This window comes from Syngnathoides biaculeatus, unplaced genomic scaffold, assembly GCF_019802595.1.
Source record: "Syngnathoides biaculeatus isolate LvHL_M unplaced genomic scaffold, ASM1980259v1 ctg81_pilon_pilon, whole genome shotgun sequence".
Classification (NCBI taxonomy): Eukaryota; Metazoa; Chordata; class Actinopteri; order Syngnathiformes; family Syngnathidae; genus Syngnathoides; species Syngnathoides biaculeatus.
Window position 1 is genome coordinate 26,221 of NW_026907535.1, and position 10,488 is coordinate 36,708.

Here is a 10,488-nt window from a genome sequence, read left to right on the forward strand (position 1 = left end):
GGCAAAACGGCAACACAGGAGTTATTTAGACAGCCAGGGTTTTAAACATCATTTGTACAATGTTTAAAATTTTGTATACATTGTAGAAGTGCTTCCTACGGGATGCCGTGATTTCATTGCCCCGTCTAGGACCTACTGTGGTGTTTGTCTTCACTCGCGCCTTTGGTGGAAAAAAAAAAAGCGATGCTTCGAGGCTGGCAGTACCTCTGCAGACCCACCTGATGGCGACTGTGGGAAGGATGCCGAGAGGGACGAGAGAGGAAAAACTCCGTCAGGAGGGGTCAGGATTTCCTGAATGGAGGACCCGTCCGGAACAATGGGCATGCATCTGCGAGGAGGTACTTCTCTGCTGCAAAGGGTTTTTGGGCCTCGGATGAAAAAAAAAAGAAATCCGCGTTAGTAGCAGCCACCGGGTGCATGTAAGTGGGGGGACCGGAATCTGGCCACCTGCCCTGATTTGTGTTTAAAATGATGAGCAATATCAATGTTTAGAAAGTTAGCAGTGTGCTTCCGTATTGATAGAGGCTAAGCATATAGCCTAAACGTTGACGTATAGCACACATAGAACGTGTTGGCTAACATACACAGACTGATTTCATTGTTAGAAACCTGATGTAATGTTTTTATATAAGTTTATGAAACAAGTGTATATATATAAAACGATGGTTGTTCATGAAGACAAGAAACGTTCTTGAACACTTTATTAGGACACCTGGACTGTACAGAATAGACTTTGTATAATAGGCACAACAGGTGCCTTCATAAAAATTATAAAAAGACATTCCGCTGCTTGCCAAACACGAGGAAAACGGGAAGATGGGGCGGTATTTCGAGGATGACGAGGACTGGGCGCACGCCCGGTACAGGAGGCGCCACAGGCTGACATGAGGCTTCTGGGAGCGCGATGGCGTGGCACAGGGGTGGGTCGATGTCCGCAGGCACACACACACAACATTCCAGCCCTCACCCGAAATCGCCCCTCCGCGCGCACGGGGACGAGGGGGAACGCGAAATCTCATGTCTTCTTTGTCTTACAGGCCCGAACGGAGACATCTCCTGGGGGCCAATGAATCACAGACCTTGAGAATGGGGAGACAGACTAAATTCCATATATGTGTATGAAAGGGTCTATGCATCAATGCATGTTTCCTTGGTTATGTGTGTGTGTGTGTATATATATAAACCCTGATACTCATACGTGCTTGCACGGCAACACAGGAGTTATTTAGACAGCCAGGGTTTTAAATATCATTTGTACATTGAAATATTGTATATATCGTAGGAGTGCTTCCTACGGGATGCCGTGATTTCATAGCCCTGTCTAGGACCTACTGTGGTGTTTGTCTTCACTCGTGCCTGCGGTGGAACAAAAAAAAGCGATGCTTCGAGGCTGGCAGTACCTCTGCAGACCCACCAGATGGAGACTGTGGGAATGATGCCGAGCAGGACGAGAGAGGAAGAACTTCGTCCGGAGGGGTCAGGGCTTCCTGTATGGAGGATCCTTCCACAATGCGCATGCGAGGAGGTACTTCTCTGCTGCAAAGGGTTTTTGGGGCTCGGATGAAAAAAAAGAAATCCGCGTTAGTAGCAGCCACCGGGTGCATGTAAGTCGGTGGACCGGAATCTGGCCACCTGCCCTGATTTGTGTTTAACATGATTAGCAATATCAATGTTTAGAAAGTTCGCAGTGTTCTTCCGTATTGACAGAGGCTCAGCATATAGCCCAAACGTTGTCGTATAGCACACATAGAACGCGTTGGCTAACATACACAAACTGATTTCACTGTTAGAAACCTGATGTAATGTTTGTATAAATTTATGAAACAAGTGTGTATATATAAAACGATGGTTGTTCATGAAGAAGAAATGATATTGAACCACTTGATTAGGACACCTGGACTGTACAGAAGAGACTGTATCATAGGCACAACAGGTGCCTTTATAAAAATTATAAAAAGACATTTCGCTGCTCGCCGAACACGAGAAAACGGGAAGATGGGGCGGTATTGGGAGGGTGAACGAGGACTGGGCGACGCCCGGTACAGGAGGCGCCGCAGGCCTACACGAGGCTTCTGGGGGCACGATGGCGTGGCGCAGGGGTGGGTCGATGTCCGCAGGCACACACACACACACACACACCCCACACACACACACACACACACACCACACGCATTTCAGCCCTAACTGAAATCTCCCCTCCGCGCGCACAGGGAGGAGGGGGAAAGCGAATCTTCATGTCTTCTTTGTCTTATAGGCCCGAACGGAAACATTTCCTGGGTGCCAGTGAATCACAGACCTTGAGGCCAGGGAGACAGCTAAACTACATATTGTGTATAAAAGGGTCTCTGCGTCAATGCATGTTTTCTTGTTATGTGTGTGTATATATAAATAAATAAATAATATATATATTTATATATTATATATGTATATATATATATATATATATATATATATAATATATATAATATATAAACCTGATACTCATACGTGCTTGTGTGGCAAAACGGCAACACAGGAGTTATTTAGACAACCAGGGTTTTAAACATCATTTGTACAATGTTTAAAATTTTGTATACATTGTAGAAGTGCTTCCTACGGGATGCCGTGATTTCATTGCCCCGTCTAGGACCTACTGTGGTGTTTGTCTTCACAAGAGCCTGCGGTGGAAAAAAAAAAAAAAGTGATGCTTCGAGGCTGGCAGTACCTCTGCAGACCCACCAGATGGCGACTGTGGGAAGGATGCCGAGCAGGACGAGAGAGGAAGAACTCCGTCAGGAAGGGTCAGGGCTTCCTGTCTGGACGACCCGTCCGGAACAATGCGCATTGCGAGGAGGTACTTCTCTGCTGCAAAGGGTTTTTGGGGCTCGGATGAAAAAAAAGAAATCCGCGTTAGGAGCAGCCACCGGGTGCATGTAAGTCGGTGGACCGGAATTCGGACACCTGCCCTGATTTGTGTTTCACATGATTAGCAATATCAATGTTTAGAAAGTTAGCAGTGTGCTTCCGTATTGATAGAGGCTCAGCATATAGCCTCAACGTTGACGTATAGAACGCATTGGCTAACAAACACAGACTGATTTCACTTTTAGAAACCTGATGTAATGTTTGTATAAATTTATGAAACAAGTGTGTATATATAAAACGATGGTTGTTCATGAAGACAAGAAACGTTCTTGAACACTTTATTAGGACACCTGGACTGTACAGAATAGACTTTGTATATAGGCACAACAGGTGCCTTTATAAAAATTATAAAAAGACATTCCGCTGCTTGCCAACACGAGGAAAAGGGGAAGATGGGGCGGTATTGGGAGGATTATGAGGACTGGGCGGACGCCCGGTACAGGGGGGCCCGCAGGCCTACACGAGGCTTTCTGGGGCGCGATGGCGTGGCGCAGGGTGTGTCGATGTCCGCAGGGACACACACACACCATTCCAGCCCTCACCCGAAATCGCCCCTCCGCCGTCACGGGACGAGGGGGAACGCGAAATCTCTCATGTCTTCTTTGTCTTACAGGCCCGAACGGAGACATCTCCTGGAAGCCAATGAATCACAGACCTTGACACAGGGAGACAGACTAAATTACATATATGTGTAAAAAAGGGTCTATGCGTCAATGCATGTTTTCTTGGTTATGTGTGTGTATATATAAATATATATATATATATATATATATAAACCCTGAGACTCATACGTGCTTGCGCGGCAAAACGGCAACACAGGAGTTATTTAGACAGCCAGGGTTTTAAACATCATTTGTACAATGTTTAAAATTTTGTATACATTGTAGAAGTGCTTCCTACGGGTTGCCGTGTTTTCCTTGCCCCGTCTAGGACTACTGTGGTGTTTGTCTTCACAAGAGCCTGCGGTGGAAAAAAAAAAAAAAAAATTGATGCTGTCGGGGTCGTGGGCAGTACCTCTGCAGACCCACCAGATGGCGACTGTGGGAAGGATGCCGAGCAGGACAAGAGAGGAAGAACTCCGTCAGGAGGGGTCAAGGGCTTCCTGTATGGAGGAACCGTCCGGAACAATGCGCATGCGAGGAGGTACTTCTCTGCTGCAAAGGGTTTTGGGGCTCGGATGAAAAAAAAGAAATCCGCGTTAGGAGCAGCCACCGGGTGCATGTAAGTCGGTGGACCGGAATCCGGACACCTGCCCTGATTTGTGTTTAACATGATTAGCAATATCAATGTTTAGAAAGTTCGCAGTGTGCTTCCGTATTGACAGAGGCTCATCATATAGCCTAAACGTTGACGTATAGAACGCATTGGCTAACAAACACAGACTGATTTCACTTTTAGAAACCTGATGTAATGTTTGTATAAATTTATGAAACAAGTGTGTATATATAAAACGATGGTTGTTCATGAAGACAAGAAACATTCTTGAACACTTTATTAGGACACCTGGACTGTACAGAATAGACTTTGTATAATAGGCACAACAGGTGCCTTTATAAAAATTATAAAAAGACATTCCGCTGCTTGCCAAACACGAGGAAAACGGGAAGATGAGGCGGTATTGGGAGGATGATGAGGACTGGGCAGACGCCCGGTACAGGGGGCGCCGCAGGCCTACACGAGGCTTCTGGGGGCGCGATGGCGTGGCGCAGGGGTGGGTCGATGTCCGCAGGCACACACAAACCATTCCAGCCCTCACCCGAAATCGCCCCTCCGCGCGCACGGGGACGAGGGGGAACGCGAAATCTCATGTCATCTTTGTCTTACAGGCCCGAACGGAGACATCTCCTGGAGGCCAATGAATCACAGACCTTGACACCAGGGAGACAGACTAAATTACATATATGTGTAAAAAAGGGTCTATGCGTCAATGCATGTTTTCTTGGTTATGTGTGTGTGTGTGTATATATATATTATATATATAATATATTATATATATAAATATATAATATATATATATATATATATATATATATATAAACCCTGAGACTCATACGTGCTTGCGCGGCAAAACGGCAACACAGGAGTTATTTAGACAGCCAGGGTTTTAAACAACATTTGTACAATGTTTAAAATTTTGTATACATTGTAGAAGTGCTTCCTACGGGTTGCCGTGATTTCCTTGCCCCGTCTCGGACCTACTGTGGTGTTTGTCTTCACAAGAGCCTGCGGTGGAAAAAAAAAAAAAAGTGATGCTTCGAGGCTGGCAGTACCTCTGCAGACCCACCAGATGGCGACTGTGGGAAGGATGCCGAGCAGGACAAGAGAGGAAAAACTCCGTCAGGAGGGGTCAGGGCTTCCTGTATGGAGGACCCGTCCGGAACAATGCGCATGCGAGGAGGTACTTCTCTGCTGCAAAGGGTTTTTGGGCCTCGGATATAAAAAAAAAAAGAAATCCGCGTTAGTAGCAGCCACTGGGTGCATGTAAGTCGGTGGACCGGAATCTGGCCACCTGCCCTGATTTGTGTTTAACATGATTAGCAATATCAATGTTTAGAAAGTTCGCAGTGTGCTTCCGTATTGACAGAGGCTCATCATATAGCCTAAACGTTGACGTATAGCACACATAGAACGCGTTGGCTAACATACACAGACTGATTTCATTGTTAGAAACCTGATGTAATGTTTGTATAAATTTATGAAACAAGTGTGTATATATAAAACGATGGTTGTTCATGAAGACAAGAAACGTTCTTGAACACTTTATTAGGACACCTGGACTGTACAGAATATACTTTGTATAATAGGCACAACAGGTGCCTTTATAAAAATTATAAAAAGACATTCCGCTGCTTGCCAAACACGAGGAAAACGGGAGATGAGGCGGTATTGGAAGGAGGAGGATGATGAGGACTGGGCGGACGCCCGGTACAGGGGGCGCCGCAGGCCTACACGAGGCTTCTGGGGGCGCGATGGCGTGGCGCAGGGGTGGGTCGATGTCCGCAGGCACACACACACCATTCCAGCCCTCACCCGAAATCGCCCCTCCGCGCGCACGGGGACGAGGGGGAACGCGAAATCTCATGTCTTCTTTGTCTTACAGGCCCGAACGGAGACATCCTCCTGGAGGCCATGATTACAGGACCGTGAGGCCAGGGCGACCAGACTAAATACTCTATGTGTAAAAAAGGCCTATGCGTCAATGCATGTTTTCTTGGTTTATGTAGTGTGTATATATCTATATATATATTATTATATATATATATATAAATATAATATATCTAATGAATATAATATAGGATATATAAAGCCCTGAGACTCATACGTGCTTGCGCTGCAAAACGGTCAACACAGGAGTTATTTAGACAGTCAGGGTTTTAAACATCATTTTTGTACAATGTTTAAAATTTTGTATACATTGTAGAAGGCTTCCTACGGTTGCCGTGATTTCCTTCCTTGCCCCGTCTAGGACCTACTGGTGTTTGTCTTCACAAGAGCCTCGGTGGAAAAAAAAAAAAAAAAGTGATGCTTCGAGGCTGGTTGTACCTCTGCCAGACCCGCCACCAGATGGGACTGTGGGGGAAGGAATGCCGAGCATTACCCAGAGAGGAAAAACTCTCCCTTCAGGATGGGTCAGGACGTCCTAGTATGGAGGACCCGTCCGGACAATGCGCATGCTAAAGAGGTACTTTCTTGTCTCTGCTGCAAGGGGTTTTTGGGCCTCGATTATAAAAAAAAGAAATCCGCGTTAGTAAGCAGCCACCCCGGGTGCATGTATTGTTGACCGGAGATCCCTGGCCACCCTGCCCGGTTTTGTGTTTAACATGATTAGCATATCAATATTTAGAAAGTTCCAGTGGTGCTTCTGTATTGACAGAGGCTCCACATAGAGCCTAAACGTTGACGTCATATCTCAACACAGAACGCATTGGCGAACAACACAACCTGATTTCATTGTTAAAACCTCAATGTAATGTTTTAATATAAGTTTATGAAACAAGTTGTATATATAAAACGATGGTTGTTCATGAGACCAGAAACGTTTCCTTGACACTTTATGAGGACACCTGGACTGTACAGAATAGACTTTGTATAATAGGCACAACAGGTGCCTTATAAAAATTATAAAATACCATTTCGCTGCTTGCCAACACGAGGAAAATGGGAAGATGAGGCGGTATTGGGAGGATTATGGAGGACTGGGGGACGCCCGGTACTGGGCGCCGCATGCCTAACACGAGCTTCTGGGGGCGCGATTGGCGTGGGCAGTGGTGGGTCAATGTCCCGCAGGCACACACACACCATTCCAGCCCTCACCCTAAATCGCCCCTCCGCGCGCACGGGGACGAGGGGGAACGCGAAATCTCATGTCTTCTTTGTCTTACAGGCCCGAAAACGGAGCATCTCCTGGAGGCCAATGAATCACAGACCTTGACACCAGGGAGACAGACTAAATTACATATATGTGTACAAAAAGGGTCTATGCGTCAATGCATGTTTTCTTGGTTATGTGTGTGTATATATATATATATATATATATATAGATATATATATAATATATATACCCTGGTACTCATACGTGCTTGCGCGGCAAAACGGCAACACAGAGTTGATTTAGACAACAGGGTTTTAAACATCATTTGTACAATGTTTAAAATTTTGTATACATTGTAGAAGTGCTTTCCTCGGGATGCCGTGATTTCATTGCATTGCCGTCTAGGACCTACTGTGGTGTTTGTCTCACAAGAGCCTGCGGTGGAAAAAAAAAAAAAAAGTGATGCTTCGGGCTGGCAGTACCTCTGCAGACCCACCAGATGGCGACTGTGTGAAATGATGCCGCAGAGACGAGAGAGGAAAAACTCCGTCGGAGGGTCAGGGCTTCCTGTCTGGACGACCCGTCCGAACAATGCGCATGCGAGGAGGTACTTCTTCTCTGCTGCAAAGGGTTTTTGGGGCACGGATGAAAAAAGAAAGTCCGCGTTAGGCAGCCACCGGGTGCATGTAAGTCGGTGGACCGAATTCGGACACCTGCCCTGATTTGTGTTCACATGATTAGCAATATCAATGTTTAGAAATTAGCAGTGTGCTTCCGTATTGATGAGGCTAAGCATATAGGCTAAACGTTGACGTAAGAACGCATTGGCTAACAAACACAGACTGATTTCACTTTTAGAAACCTGATGTAATGTTTGTATAAATTTATGAAACAGTGGGTGTTATATAAAACGATGGTTGTTCATGAAGACAAGAACGTTCTTGAACACTTTATTAGGACACCTGGACTGTACAGAGAGACTTTGTATAATAGGCACAACAGGTGCCTTTATAAAAATTATAAAAAGACATTCCCGCTTTGCCAAACCGAGGAAAACGGAAGATGAGGCGGTATTGGGAGGATGTTAGGGGACTGGGCGTACGCCCGGTACAGGGGGCGCCGCAGGCCTACACGAGGCTTCTGGTGGCAGCGATGGCGTGGCCGCGGGGTGGGTCGATTCCGCAGCACACAACACACACCATTCCAGCCCTCACCCTAAATCGCCCCTCCGCGCGCACGTGCGAGGGGGAACGCGAAATCTCATGTCTTCTTTGTCTTACAGGCCCGAACGGAACATCTCCTGGAGGCCAATGAATCACAGACCTTGAGGCCAGGAGACAGACGAAATTACATATATGTGTAAAAAAGGGTCTATGCGTCAATGCATGTTTTCTTGGTTATGTGTATATATATATATATATATATATATATTATATAAACCCGGAGACTCATACTGCTTGCGCGGCAAAACGGCAACACAGGAGTTATTTAGACAGCCAGGGTTTTAAACATCATTTGGTACAATGTTTAAAATTTTGTATACATTGTAGAAGTGCTTCCTACGGTTCCCGTGATTTTCCTTGCCCCGTCTAGGACCTACTGTGGTGTGTTTGTCTTCACAAGAGCCTGCTGTGGAAAAAAAAAAAAAAAGTGATGCTTCGAGGCTGGCAGTTCCTCTGCAGACCCACCAGATGGCGACTGTGGGAAGGATGCCGAGCAGGACAAGAGAGGAAACCTCCGTCAGGAGGTCAGGGCTTCCTGTATGGAGGACCCGTCCGGAACAATGCGCATGCGAGGAGGTACTTCTCTGCTGCAAAGGTTTTTGGGCCTCGATATAAAAAAAAGAAATCCGCGTTAGTAGCAGCCACCGGGTGCATGTAGTCTGGTGGACCGGAATCCGGCCACTTGCCCTGATTTGTGTTTAACATGATTAGCAATATCAATGTTTAGAAAGTTTGCAGTGTGCTTCAGTATTGACAGAGGCTCAGCATATAGCCTAAACGTTGACGTATAGCACACATAGAACGCGTTGGCTAACATACAAAGACTGATTTCACTGTTAGAAACCTGATGTAATGTTTGGTATAAATTTATGAAACAAGTGTGTATATATAAAACGATGGTTGTTCATGAAGACAAGAACGTTCTTGAACACTTTATTAGACACCTGGACTTGTACAGATAGACTTTGTATAAAGGCACAACGGTGCCTTTATAAAAATTATAAAAGACATTCCTCCTGCTTGCCAACACGAGGAAAATGGAAGATGGGGCGGTATTGGGAGGATGATGAGGACTGGGCGGGCGGACGCCCGGTACAGGGGGCGCCGCAGGCCTACACGAGGCTTGGGGGGCTGGTGGCGCGATGGGCTGGCGCAGGGTGGGTCGATGTCCGCAGGCACACACACACACCATTCCAGCCCCCACCCGAAATCGCCCCTCCGCGCGCACGGGGACGAGGGGGAACGCGAAATCTCATGTCTTCTTTGTCTTACAGGCCCGAACGGAGACATCTCCTGGGGCCAATGAATCACAGACCTTGAGGCCAGGGAGACAGACTAAATTACATATATGTGTAAAAAAGGGTCTATGCATCACTGCATGTTTTCTTGGTTATGTGTGTGTATATATAAATCTATATATATATATATATATATATATCTATATATATAAACCCTGATACTCATACGTGCTTGCGCGCAAAACGGCAACACAGGAGTTATTTAGACAGCTAGGGTTTTAAACATCATTTGTACAATGTTTAAAATTTTGTATACATTGTAGAAGTGCTTCCTACGGGATGCCGTGATTTTTGCATGCACCGTCTAGGACCTACTGTGGTGTTTGTCTTCACTCGTGCCTGCGGTGGAAAAAAAAAAAATGATGCTTCGAGGCTGGCAGTACCCCCCTGCAGACCCACCAGATGGAGACTGTGGGAAGGATGCCGAGCAGGACGAGAGAGGAAAGAACTCTCCGTAGGAGGGGTCAGGATTCCTGTATGGAGGACCCGTCCGGAACAATGTGCATGAGGAGGTACTTCTCTGCTGCAAAGGTTTTTGGGCCTCGGATGAAAAAAAAGAATTCCACGTTAGGAGCAGCCACCGGTGCATGTAAGTCGGTGGACCGGAATCCGGCCACCTGCCCTGTTTGTGTTTAACATGATTAGCATATCAATGTTTGGAACGTTAGCAGTGTGCTTCCGTATTGATAGAAGCTAAGCATATAGCCTAACCGTTGACGTATAGCACACATAGAACGCATTGGCTAACATA

General features: G+C 46.2%; 1 long non-coding RNA gene across 6 annotated transcripts; it reads left to right on the forward strand.

Annotated features, from left to right (window-relative positions):
• The first annotated feature begins 899 nt into the window (after window positions 1-899).
• Window positions 900-9,760, forward strand: LOC133497320 (uncharacterized). Of its 6 annotated transcripts, none has more exons than XR_009794026.1 (4): window positions 900-1,604; window positions 2,655-2,912; window positions 5,125-5,302; window positions 9,714-9,760. It is a non-coding gene; the product is annotated as an uncharacterized LOC133497320 (long non-coding RNA). The 6 variants fall into 6 exon arrangements; XR_009794025.1 differs by lacking the exon at window positions 9,714-9,760 and adding an exon at window positions 8,840-8,951; XR_009794027.1 differs by lacking the exon at window positions 9,714-9,760 and adding an exon at window positions 7,649-7,709.
• The last annotated feature ends 728 nt before the right edge of the window (window positions 9,761-10,488 follow it).